Source organism: Tupaia chinensis, unplaced genomic scaffold (genome assembly GCF_000334495.1).
Source record: "Tupaia chinensis unplaced genomic scaffold, TupChi_1.0 Scaffold000660_1, whole genome shotgun sequence".
Lineage (NCBI taxonomy): Eukaryota > Metazoa > Chordata > Mammalia > Scandentia > Tupaiidae > Tupaia > Tupaia belangeri.
Window position 1 is genome coordinate 25,864 of NW_006160182.1, and position 13,198 is coordinate 39,061.

The window sequence follows — 13,198 nt, forward strand, 5'->3', positions numbered from 1 at the left end:
AAGCCCCCCAGAAAAAAAATCTTAAAAAAAAAAAAAAAAAAGGAATGTCTTTCTTCTCCCCACTACCCTTTAAGAATCTCATAAATGCAATGGACTCTTTCCTCTCAAAACAGCACTTTTTGAATACACAAAAAATGTGTATGCAGGGTCCTATGGCTGGGTTATTAAGGGACCCATATCCCCCATGGCTGACCACATGGTACAATACCCAGCTCTGGTGACTTGAAAAACATACCTGGGGGAACCAGCAGTTAGTGTAATGGCTATGTCGCTGGACTCCCACGTAGTCGACTATGGTTCACGTCCCGGACCTGGTGGCTTAAAACTCACGCTGGGCACGTGTGTGTGCATGCCCAAGATCCCGAGAGCAGAATGGAGGAGAAGGGATTGAGGCGTGACCAAATACATAAAAAATATGTATGCAGGTCCCTGTGGCTGGGTCTTTAAGGGACCCATATCCCCCATGGTTGACTACATGGTGTGAAACCCAGCTCTGGTGACTTGAAAAATATCCCTGGTGCATGTGCATGTGTGCCCCAAATTCTAATATCATAGACAAATGAAGGAGAAGGGATTGTGGAATGACCATGTCCCGTTGAGGGGTGCTTTCCCACTCTCCCTCTGTCTCTCTCTGATAAGCACATGCACTCTCTAGCAAGTTTAAAAAAAGTGTATGAATTTCCATTTGTGGATCACCCTTTTAAAACAAAGGTCTATGCAAAGAATAAATTGAAATCAGGTGGACAAACTTGGTTGGGAAAACAATAAAATTACATCTCTATTTTTATAAAAATTTAGGCAACAAATCAAAAATATTTTTTGGTTTAGCAAATATTAGAGAACAGGCATCATAGATATATTCATATCATATTTTTGTTGTACTACCACAAAATATATTTATTCTCATCACTACTTTGAAATTACAATATTTATCATACCTACATTCTATTTTTATTTCTTTTTTTTTTCTTTAGGGAAAAAAAAAAAAAGATTTTTTTGCTGAAAGACACATGTGCTCACTGGAGAGACAGACAGAGACAGAAAGCAAAAAAATCACCTCTAGGAGGGACAGCCACTCCAAAATCCCTTGTCCTCCATTCTCCTCTTGGGATGTTGGGCATGCACACACACACACATGCCTGGCGTGAGTTCTGAGTCATGGATCTGGGACTCAAACCATGGCTCACTCCATGGGAGTCCAGTGACATAAACATTACACCATCTGCTGATCCCGCAAAAATCTCTCTTAAAAAAAACGGGGACCAGCAGATGGCATGATGGTTAAGTCACTGGACTCCCACGTAGTCAACAGCGATTTAAGTCCCGGACTTGGCAGTAGAACTCACACCGGGTACTTGTACATGCATTCCCAAAATCCCAGTAGGAGAAAGGAGGAGAAGGGAATGCATGTGGCCATCCCCCTGGGGGGTGATTTCTCACTTTATGTCTGAATCTGTCTCTGCATGCACCCTACAGCAAAAATATCTCTCTGAAAAAAAAAAACTATTCCAATAAGATATGTTTCTGCAGATTACCAGAAAGATACAGCCAAAACAAAACAAAACAAAACAAAACAAGCAGAGAAACTGTCTATGCTGCACTTCCCCATTCTCTGGGGGATTTGGGGAACACATGCACACGTGCTCAGTGTGATTTTCAAACTACTGGGTCTGGGGCCCTACCTGCACAGTTGGACATTTGAGATGCCTTGACCACTATCACCACTGGCTGCCCTATTTCATTTTTACAAATGAAGAACATACTCATATATTGCTGTATAATATAAAGTAAATGTAAATTGCCTGTTACTTTTAAAAGGGTCCACCAAATTTAATTTTTTTTTGAGAGGTTTTCGCTATAGGGAGTGTGCGCTCGCCAGACAGACAGAGACACAGAGACAGAAAGCGAGAAATCACCCCCCAGGGGGAATGGTCATGCCACAATCCCTTCTCCTCCATTCTCCTCTTGGGATCTTGGGCACGCATGCACACGCACCTGGCGTGAGTTTTAAGCCACCGGGTCTGGGACATGAACCGCGGTCGACTACGTGGGAGCCCAGTGATATAGCCATTACGCTAACTGCTGGTTCCCCACCAAATTTAATTTTAAAAATAATCACAGAATCGTAATCAATAAAGGCTGATGTGGAATATGAAGGGAGTTGATACAAATGGGTAAACACTATTTCTTACAAATATTGACTTCAAGGGGCCGTCAGTTGGCATGGTGGTTAAGACACTGGACTCCCACATGGTCAACCATGGTTTAAGTCCTGGACCAGGAGGCTTTATCTCTTTGGTCAATGCAAAAAATAACAATAATAAAATAAAATGAAAAAGAAGGTCTCTTCTCTTAAAAAAAAAAATACACACACACATACACACACACAGACACACACACACTCAAAATTCTGGACAAAGATGGTTCTTACAATGCAATATTTTTTTCTATGAGAATATACTTACAGTTTTTCAGTTCAGTGGTATGATTTCCATACATTTTCGTCAATGTTGGAAATAGTTTCCTTGGAAATTTCTGTGAAGAAACACAATTACTATTCTTAAATAGGTAGGAAAAGAATGAATAGAATAAAGAATCATGATAATCTTGTGGGAGACAGTCAAATACAGAAAATAATACTAGCTTTCTAATTTCCAGAGCTCTCAGCTTCCCAGTTTAGATCATTCATAAAGTAATAATGTGGGGAACTGGCAGGTGGCACAGTGGTTAAAGTGCTGGCCTCCCAGATGACCAACCATGATTTAAGTCCCAGACCTGGTGGCTTCCTTTCTCACTTTCCCTTTCTGTCTCTCTGATCAAATTAAAAAATAATAACAACAACAAAAAGTAAATGAAAAAAGAAGTAATGTGGAGCCACTGTCACGAATGATGAGCTAGCTATCTCCCCAGAAAATAAATGTATTATCTCTCCAAGAATGAACTTAGAATGAACCTAATTTTCTCCCAGATCATTATGTGTCTAAATTGCCTACTCTACAAACCAATAAGAAAATTATCAGTAATTCAACAGAAAAATGGGCAGAATTTTATTATTATCCAAAATGAAAACCTCTGTGCTAGGTAACTCCAAAACTTTGGCTAGGTGCTCACTGTGTAACTTCAAACCTCTGTAGCTGATATTCAAGGTTTTCATAATCATATCTTATATTGTTCACCAACTTAATTATTTGGAGCCATACTGATCTACCTAATCCTGATTATTCCCGTGGCCATACCTTTGCCTAGGCTTTTCTCCCCAAATTTTAATTTAACAAATGATAGGCATTCTTTTTTTTTATTTTAGGACTTTGACATAGGGCACATGTGTTTGCTGGAGAAAGAAAGAAAGAGACGGTGGGGCCACCGGGGCCTGCTCGGCTGGGGCCTGCTTCGCCTTGAGCGGCCGGGCCCTGCTTCGCGTTAAGCGGCCTGGGCCGCCCGGCCCCCGCTGCCTCTCTGGCGTTGGGTGTGTCCCCCGCGCGCCGACGCAGGCCGGTGGCTCGGACCAGCTGAGGTGGCCGTCCTTCCTTTCTCTGGCCAGGCGGGCGAACAGGAGGTGGCACTGGGTCCCGCGCACATTTTCACGCTCGGGGCTGGCGTGTGGCCGCCGGGCCTGTGCGTGGCCCCGGGCCTGCACGTGACTGCCGGCCGCAGGCGGCAAATTGAAGCAGAAAACAAGGATTAAGAACTTGCAACTATAAGCAACAGAAAGAAACTTTAGCTGTCTTAAACTAATTGAGAAATATATTGTATAGGAGGATTTTCTCTACCTATGGACAGTGAGAAGATGATGGTTACCAGCCCTGCATTACCTCAAGGAAGAACAAGAACTACTCTACCGTTCTCAAGGAAGCCAGATACCCGAGGATAACTCACGCTGCAGATCCCCACAACACCATTCCCGCTAATCACAAGATGGCTGCTGTGCCTCATCAACTGATAATCATCTCTGCTTACCAGAACCGCTTTCCTGAAACTGTATTCCATGGAGACTCACCTACAATTGCGGAACTGCACGAGACCCACCCTTAATCCAACCCTGAATAGAATCTATGTTCCCTATTGTTAAAAACTTTATGAGCTGATAATTGAAAGGAAAAAAAAAAATTATCATTGGGATTTTGATAAAAAAAAAAAATACTATTGGAACTATCTCACCTAAAGCCAGGGAAGTGAAATTATTCTTTATGATACTATAATGCATACATGACTTATGCATTTGGCAAATTGTACAACATAGAGAGTGAACCATAATGTAAACTATGGACTTTAGTTAATAATAATTTATCACTATTGGCTCAAGGAAAAATAAAAACTATACTATGACTTAAGCCCTTTATTAAATACATAGTTTGAAAAAAAATTAATTCTGAAGAAAGGCAACTACTTATAATGTTTTGGACTTTTTCTCTGTTACCTAGTTTTATACAATGAATAATGGTTATAATAATAAATATATAATGCAATATGAAACCTGTTGAGACAACTATCTATCAACTAATTTGTGAACTTATACTTAAACCTACTTGCATGTACAATAGTTCAATCTGAATTTTTAGCATGCAGACACTTTCAATTACAAAGCTCCCATTTGTGAATATAGTTTATTATCTGTTGGTGAGGATGTGTATGGTTGTCTCAACTGGACTGGACTGAGCTATATATCATGCTGGATAAAGTCTCTTTAAAATCTAAATGATGTATAGCTATTTAATGTATAAATAATATTAATAGTAATAATAAAGAAAAAAGCTCCCATTTAAAAAAAAAAAGAAAAAAAAAAGAAAGAAAGAGACGGTGAGAGGGTAAGTGAGAAATCACCTCTCAGGACGTATGGCCATGTTGCAATTCTTCTCCTTTCTCCTCCAGGGATTTTGGGCCCACACACGTACCAAGTATAATTTTCCAGTCATCAAGTCTGGGACTCAAACCGTGGCTGGCAATGTAGGAGTCTAGCACCTTAACCACCATACCACCTGCTGGCCCAAAGGCACTCTTGAAAGCCCTGGCAAAGTTTTAGCTTATCAGGCTTTCCCTGACCACCACATTGCAGTCCTTACAGAGTCTGAGGAGTTACAGCGCCCGTAGTCTATATCACTTTTTACTTAATTATGTATCACCCCTCTCCCCTTTTTATGCTTACTCTCCTTTTCACCCCTATCATCTTCATGTTCTAGAGACAGTGTCATAATTCTGTGGCTCTCAATACTTGTCTCTGGACACAAAGTGGGTGCTATATATAAAACACCAGGGACAAAGATGAGTTCTGGATATAACTGAGGGACTGAATAATAACAATATTGATAGCTAACATTCATGTGTAAGCAGACGGGGATATACGAATTACATATATTCATTCTTTAAAGGTCACAACAATCCTATGGAATGGTAACTACCATAATCCCCATTTTATTGATAAGAAAATTGAGAGCTAAATAACTTGCCCAAAAGTCACAAAACTAATAAATGACATGCATGGGTTGCAACTCCTGGAGGCAATCTGAGTCCAGAATGCACTCTTAACTCCTTTGTGGTATTATCACTAATGAGATGGGGAGAGGGAGAAGCTGCTGTAAAGCTAAAATGGGAGAAGAACAGAGGTCGTTAAGCAACAATATCATGGGGCTAAATAAAAATGCAGGAAGACTAAGGGCAATCACAGGAAATAGACTAGAGAAGGGGCACAGTGGTAATGAGCATGAAGATAAAGAAGTTGACAAGCAAAAGGTAAAAACGGAAAGTCAGTCAACATAGGTTGGGAAGATGAGGAAGGGCCAGGAAGACATAGAGGAAATTGCTGCCAGGTCAGGCAGGATGAGAACAAATGAGGAAAACTGATACTTACAAGACGGTGAAGGTGTCATTGTGAATGCTGGGGTCTGGCACAGGCACTTGCTGGAGCTTCTGCTTTGAGTTGAGACCCACACATGACAATGTCTCATCTATGCAGCTACAGAGATCACACAGGTTGCCATTCACAGTGGTGATCAGTTCTGGTTGCACATTTAAATCCATTCTAGAAGTCATCATCAGAGTTTCTGAAAACAGACTGACTCAGAAGACTGTGGTAGCTGATTTATGGTAATTTCCAGATTCAAAGGTTGAGGTGTGTCTTGAGGTAGAGTTAGACGCTGAGTCTGAACCTGGTGTAGATACGGAACTACAGTCTTTAGCAGGGTTGTAGGGTGTTTAATCTCTGCAGTTATGGTAACCCCTAGGTCCAAAGGTTGAACTGTGGCACTGGACGACACTGGATGCTGAGCTTGCTCTTGAGCTGATGTTGGGACTATTTCATAATATACTGGAGATTGAGATACAGTCTCCTTAGATGACTCTTGAGGCTGATTTGCATTGTTCTGAATGGTTGGAGAAGGTTTAACCTGTGCAATAGATTCTGAAATTATGGTAGGCTCCAGTTCCAAAGTTTGAACTGTGACTTGAGGTAGGTTTGGAGGCTGAGTATGAACCTGGTCTAGATATGTAGCTACAAGTTTCTTCATGGTTGGAGGATGTTTAACTTCCAGAGTAGATTCTGGAGTTATAGTAAGTGCTAGGTCAGAAGGTTGAACTATGATGATGGAAGATGCTGAATGCTGCGATTGATCTTAAGCTGATGTTGGGATTATTGTTTCATAATATACTGGAGGCTGAGATTCAGACTCCTTAGATGGCTCTGAAGGCTGAGTTAGGGTGTCTTGCTGATGTGCCTGGGCTCGGAACTCAGAGTAACCTAAGGCTAACTGTTGCCAATCCAGGACTCTGTGCCTCTCTGAATTCTCTGCCCCCACCTCTTCCCCTCTGAAGTGATAAAACAATCCAAGACCTTGAGAAGCTGAACACCCTGCTTATCTGACCCGTTTTTCCTGAGAACGAACTCTGGGCTACATTACCCTGATGGGCTGCTTCTTCCTAATAGGTTACAACTTAGCCCGCTGGAAACCGCCCCTTCCCAACTTCCAGATAAAAGACTGTGCTAGACCCCCAAGCGGGGCTGGAGACTTTGAATGTTAACTCCTCCGTGCCCACTGGCGTATTAGAGTTACACCTGTCTCTCCGGAGTGCTGCCTTTTTGCTCCCCTGCCGTCTGGTTTTCCACAACATTGCATGACTGGAGGAGGTTTAAGCTCTGTACTGGATTCTGGACTTATGGTAAGTCCCAGGTCCAAATGTGCAGTTGTGACACTGGGTGACGTTAGATACTGAGATTGGTCCTGACTTGGTGTTGTTGGAGCTGAGATATCCTGATTTTCTGGGAGTTGAGTTACAATAACTTCTGGAGGCTTTGGAGGGTGAGTTGGGGTCTCGTGCTTGGCTGGAGAAAGTTCATCCTCTGTAGTAGGTTGTGAAGTTATGGTGACTTCAGTGAGGTTTGGATTCTGAACCTGAACCCCACCTGAATGTGGAAGTGCCACCTCAGGGTACTTTGGAGGAGCCGTAGTTTCCTTCAGCCCTGTAGAATGTTCAGCCTCCATATTGAGTTCTGGAGTAACTGTAAGTCCCAGGTCCAAATGTTCAGGTGTGACACCGGGTGATGTTGGATACTGAGACTGATCCTGACTTGGTGTCGTTGGAACTGAAACTTCCTGATATACTGGGTGTCGAGCTACAAAAAGTTCTATAGGAGTTTGAGTTGGGGGTCTCCTGCATGGTTTGAGCAAGTTCATCCTCTGTAGTAGGTTGTGAAATTACTGTGATTTCCACATCCACAGGTTGAACTGTGACTTCATTTAGGTTTGGATACCTGGTCTGGATGTCGAGTTGTAGTCTTCAAGGTTGTAGAATGTTCAACCCTTACAGTGGGTTCTTGAGTTATAGTAAGCATCAGATCCAAAGGCTGGAATCCAACGCTGGGCAGTGTTGGAGATTGAGTTTGATGACCTGATGTTGGAACTATCATCTCATAAGATGCTGGACTTTCAGCTGCAACCAACTTACATGGCTCTGAAAGTTGAGTTGGGACCATTTGCTTGACTGTAGCAGGTTCCACCTTATTAAGTGGCATTGGAGGAGGAGCTGGGACCTCCTGCTGGGTTGGAAGTGGTTCCTTCTCCTCTAGAAGCTCTGGAGGTAGAGATGGCGCCCTCTGCTGAGCCAAAGAAGGTTCTACCATCAAAAGGAACTCTGGAAACTGAACAGGGTCCGCCTGCTTGACTGAAGAGGGTTTTAGCTCATTAGGGGGCTTTAGAAGCTGAGGAGGGGCCTCTTGATAGGCCGACAAAGACTCTACCAACTGGTCTGGAGAAGGTTCTACCTTCTTAAAGGTATCTGGAGTCTGAGCTCTGGCCCTTTGATGGGCTGGAAAGATTCAAACTTTATATGGGGTTCTGGAGGCTGGGAAAGAGGATTAGACTGGGTTGGAGATAATTCAACCTGCGCAGTGGCAATTAGAGGCTGAATAAGGTTTTTCTGTTGGACTGGAGAATATTCAACCTCCGTAGTGGTTTTTGGAGTTAGCAGCCCCAGTGCCACATGTTTAACTTTTGTGTTAGGCACCATGGGATACTGAGTTTTATGCAGAGGTAGAGGTGAAAATGTTATCTCACTAAGGAAAGGATATGTGATATATTCCAAGTCCCTACTCAGCCAGCCTCTCTAGATCTGCAGGGCCCTCTCAGTTAACACACCCCAGACCACCTTCCCTCACGTGGAGGGAGCACCAGGCTTCCCCTCTCCATCTCTTCAGTGTACTTGTGTTCTTGCTACCATCATAGATGACCACAGCACAAGACAGTTCTCCGAGGGAAGCTGTTCGACTGTCCTGTGGGCCGGGACACATGGCGCCTGAACATGGACCTGAGTACGAGGGATCCAGTGAAGAGCTCCCGAGGAAGGCTCCAGTGCAGAGCAAACAAGAAAAGCTGGCGGAAAACAGAAGCAGGCCTCATCTCAGTCTCCACAGAATAATAAACCCACAGTTATACCACCAGGTCACAGTCAAGATCATTATTCAGTCTTGCCGAATGTCCTTAAACCTGTGGGTCTAGAGCTTACCACAATACAGCCTGCTGGTGTGGTGGGAACTTCTTCAATCCACCATGAGGATGCATCTCAGCCCTTAGTGCCAGTTAGTAATGAAGAACTTTCATTGGTTAATTCCTGCAGCAGGGAAAATATTTGGCAGTGCTGATGCAGGTACCAATTTTGTTAAACAATTGGCATATGAAAATGCTAATGCTGCTTGTCAAGCAGCAACCAGGCCATATAGAAAAAAGATTTATCAGGATATATTTGCCTATGTTCTGATATTGGGTCAGCATATCAACAGGGATTGGCTCTGGCCGCTGCTCTTAAAGGATATACTGTTCGCCAATTCCTTAACCTTAATAATGGAGGCAATTGCTTCAATTATGGTCAGCCTGGACATATGGCAAAGATCCTGATACAATCATCCAGCCATATACTAAAGATCAAGTTAATTGGCTATTCCAACAAACAGATTTCTGGCCTATTGCATGTGCTTCCTTTGCTAAAACTACTGATAACCATTTTCCTTCAGATAAATTTTTATATTTTTTACCTACCCATGATTTTGTTTCATGTTCACGTTTCTGTTGATACCTTTAGCGGTTTCATTTTTGCCACGGCACAAACTGGTGAGGTCGGCAAACATGTTATTTCCCATGTACTTGCCGCACTCTCGGTTATGGGTAAACCTCAACAAATTAAGACAGATAATGGCCCAGGTTACACAGGAAACAATTTTGCCTCTTTTTATAAACAACTTCACATTAAACATGTTATGGGAATTCCATACAATCCCCAGGGACAAGGCATTGTTAAATGTGCTCGTCTTTCTTTGAAAAATATCCTCCAAAAGCTAAAAAAGGGAGAGCTTTTACAGACTAAGGGCTCGCCAAAAAACCTTCTGGCACATGCTCTTTTTGTCCTAAATTTCCTGTCTCTTGATAAAGATGGAGACTCAGCTGCTGAGCGCTTCTAGCATTCAACTACCAAAACAAAATTTGCCAGTTTTGTGGAAAGATCCTCTGGACAATACATGGAATGGTTCGGACCCTGTCCTCATTTGGGGCAGAGGGTCTGTCTGCATCTATTCTCAAAAAATGGATGCTGCTCGTTGGCTACCAGAAAGATTAATCAAACAGATTGATTCTAACAAGCCATCCAGGTACAATGAAAGACCTGAGATCTCTCTCTCTCCTTCCACAGATCAACAAAATAAGGATACCTGATTCTGTTTTGCTTCTTTGACACTACTGCTGCTGGTTTTGATCCTGTGCTACTCCTGACAGAACAGGGGGATCTCTGTCTTGCTTTACAGAAACGCTGCTGCTTTTACGCCAACAAGTCCAGCATCGTTCTGAATGGAATGGACTCCTCCCCGTTTTCCTCCCCATATTTGGTCTGATTCTGGGTTTACTGATTGTTTGCTCTTTGGGGCCTGTTCTCTTTAATAAGCTCATGGTTTTCCTTAAACAACAGATTAATTCCATAAAAATGCAGCCTATCCAAGTCCACTACCACAGCCTGGAGATGGAGTATCGCGGAGCCTAGACATTGCTCCTGCCTGAGGCGCTGAATCGGTCAGCCAAAGACGGGTAAGAGAGTCAGAGCCTGTAACAGCTGTACAGTCCTCCCACCTAAGACAGGAAACCCATCATAGCTATGGGATTCTCCAGTGATGGGTAAGGATGGACATGTGGCTCTAAAAATGACTCCAACCTAAGACAGGCACGATTCCCCCAGGTTTTTCTCCTCTCTTTGAAAAATAAAAAAGGGGGACATGTGGAGGGCACTGCATACGGAAGCCATCTTGAGCTATCCGCCATCTTGAGCTATTCACCATCTTGGAAACCATTAGGCTTCAATTCCTCACTGAGCAAACCCTTTCTCAGAAATCATGTGACCAACTGTCCTCCCCGGAAGTGGGTGGGTTTCTAGGCAATGGGAGAGATCCACCCACATCAATGATTGGTTCATGCTGTTCTATCTCATTTGCATTTCGGGCAACCAATTGGTGCCCACCAGCTGTTTATAACTCACCATTTTTCCTCAATAAACAGAGGAAGACGTAAGAAGAAGACTTGATTAGCACCTCATATCGTGTGTGCATGTGTTTGTCCCATCTCTCACTCCCTCCCCCAGGGAACCTGTTCGACTGTCCTGGGGGTCGGGACAGGGGCTGAATAACATGTGGTATTACGGTTTGAATCTCAGTCCTGGGTGCATGTGCATGCGTGCCCCTAAATCTTGATAGGATAGAGAAGTGGAAGAGAAGGTGTTGCACCATGATCACACCTCACTGGGAAAGTGTTTCTGTCTCTCTCTATCTCTCTGGTGAGTGGATATACCTTCTGGCAATTAAAAAAAAAGGTAGCTTAGTTTAATGTATACATATTGTATAGTTAAGCAATAACAGAGATAACTTTGGCCAAGTCAGGACAGTTTAGGCATGAAAAGAAATATACATAATTAAAGAAGAACCAGCGTGCATTCACTATGATACTCAAGAAGAAAAGAGGGGGGAAGTTTTCTTTACTAAAATAATGTCAGCTAATAAAAATAGAGGAAAAGATAACAAAGTGTCATTGTGTGACAACTGATGCAATAACTGACTCAGACAAGAATTATCACCCTGCAGATTATTTATTAATTTCCAAGAGAAAAAAATCACTTTACAATAGAAAGATCTGCAAGATACCACTGTAATCAAACAATGATCAAACAGCACTATCATGACCACTTGAAGTCATGAGGGAGGAAAGATAATTGTCTATGTAGTATTCTTCCCCAAAATATTTAACCTGAATCTAATCATGAGAAAACAGACAAATACAGACTGAAGGGCAATTTATAAGACAATAGGTTTAGAGTCTCCAAAAGTACCAAATGTCATGAAAGACTAAAAAAAGGTAGGAAAATGTTTTAGACTAGAGACCTGATATATAATGCCTGATGTTTGATTGGTTCCTATGTCCCAACAAAAAGATTTAAGACTGTTACTGGCTTCTAGTCAAGATGGCACAACAGAGACCAAAAAAGACAAAAAGATACATGCTTATGAACAGACACTCAGAATCACCAGCTATTATTAAAACCACAATGAGATACATTAGATACCTACCAGAAAGATTAAAAAAATTTTTAATTTAATATAAGGAGAAGGCAAAGATGTGGCACAACTGCAACCCTCATACTCTGCTAGTGGGGATGCAAAATGATATAGACACTTTAGGAACAGTCTATCAGCTTCTTTCTTTCCTTCCTTCCTTCCTTCCTTTTTTGGAGAGGTTTTTGTTACAGGGCGTGTGCGCTCACCAGAAAGGCGTGTGCGCTCACCAGAAAGTGAGAAATCCCCCCCCCCCAGGGGGGATGGCCACACTGCAATCACTTCTCCTCCATTCTCCTCTTGGAATCTTGGGCATGCGCGCACACACGCCTGGCATCAGTTTAAGCCACTGGGTCCGGGACTTGAACTGCAGTCGACTACATGGGAATCCAGCAACATAGCCATTATGCTAACTGCTGTTCCCAGTTTAGCAATTTCTTAAAAAGTCAAATATGGGGGCTAGCAGGTAGTATAGTGGTTAAGACACTGTACTCTCACATGGTCTACTGTGGTTTGAGTCTCAGATCTCATGCCGGGTGCCTGTGCACGTATGCCCAAAATCCCGAGAGGAGGGAAGAGAAGGGATTGCAGCATGGCCATTACTATGGGGTGGGGGGAGTGATTTCTCACTGTCTCTCTGTCTCTTTCTGTCTGTCCGGAGAGAATATGCACGCTATAGCAAAAAAATGCTAAAAAGGTAAATATGGTCTAACATGTAATACAACAGTCCCACCCCCGGGTCTCTGCCCCAAAGAAATTAAAAGACATGTTTATGTGTTACAAATATCTGCATGTAAATGTTTTTAGCAGCTTTACTGACAATAGCCAAAAACTCCTGGAAACACCCCAAATGTCCATCAACTGATGAATGAATAAACAAACTGGTATATCCACACAATTGGAATATGAAACAGCAATAAAAAGTAATGAACTAGTGATAAGCCCAAGGACATGAATGACATCTGAAAACATGTATTCTGAGTGAAAGAAGACACATATAAAAGGCTACATATTACATTATTTCACTTACTGAAAAATGCAAGACCGTAGGGACAGAAATCATACTGATGGTTTCCAGGGGCTGGTGGTGAGAGGAGGGATTAACTGCAAAGGGACATGAGTGGCCTTTCC

General features: G+C 42.6%; 2 long non-coding RNA genes across 3 annotated transcripts in view; one reads left to right on the plus strand and one right to left on the minus strand.

Moving 5' to 3' along the window:
• LOC102490116 (uncharacterized) overlaps nucleotides 1–5,950 on the minus strand; it is an 8,102-nt gene extending 2,152 nt beyond the window's left edge. The window contains exons 1-2 of the long non-coding RNA XR_336212.3: nucleotides 5,846–5,950; nucleotides 2,466–2,535 (exon numbers count right to left, since the gene is read on the minus strand). This is a non-coding gene — a long non-coding RNA (uncharacterized LOC102490116). The remainder of the gene's footprint in view (nucleotides 1–2,465; nucleotides 2,536–5,845) is intronic.
• Nucleotides 5,951–7,074: 1,124 nt separating this feature from the next.
• Nucleotides 7,075–10,729, plus strand: LOC102489704 (uncharacterized). Of its 2 annotated transcripts, none has more exons than XR_336210.3 (3): nucleotides 7,075–7,149; nucleotides 8,712–9,132; nucleotides 10,168–10,729. It is a non-coding gene; the product is annotated as an uncharacterized LOC102489704 (long non-coding RNA). The 2 variants fall into 2 exon arrangements; XR_336211.3 differs by having other exon boundaries at nucleotides 8,712–8,927.
• Nucleotides 10,730–13,198: the final 2,469 nt, after the last annotated feature.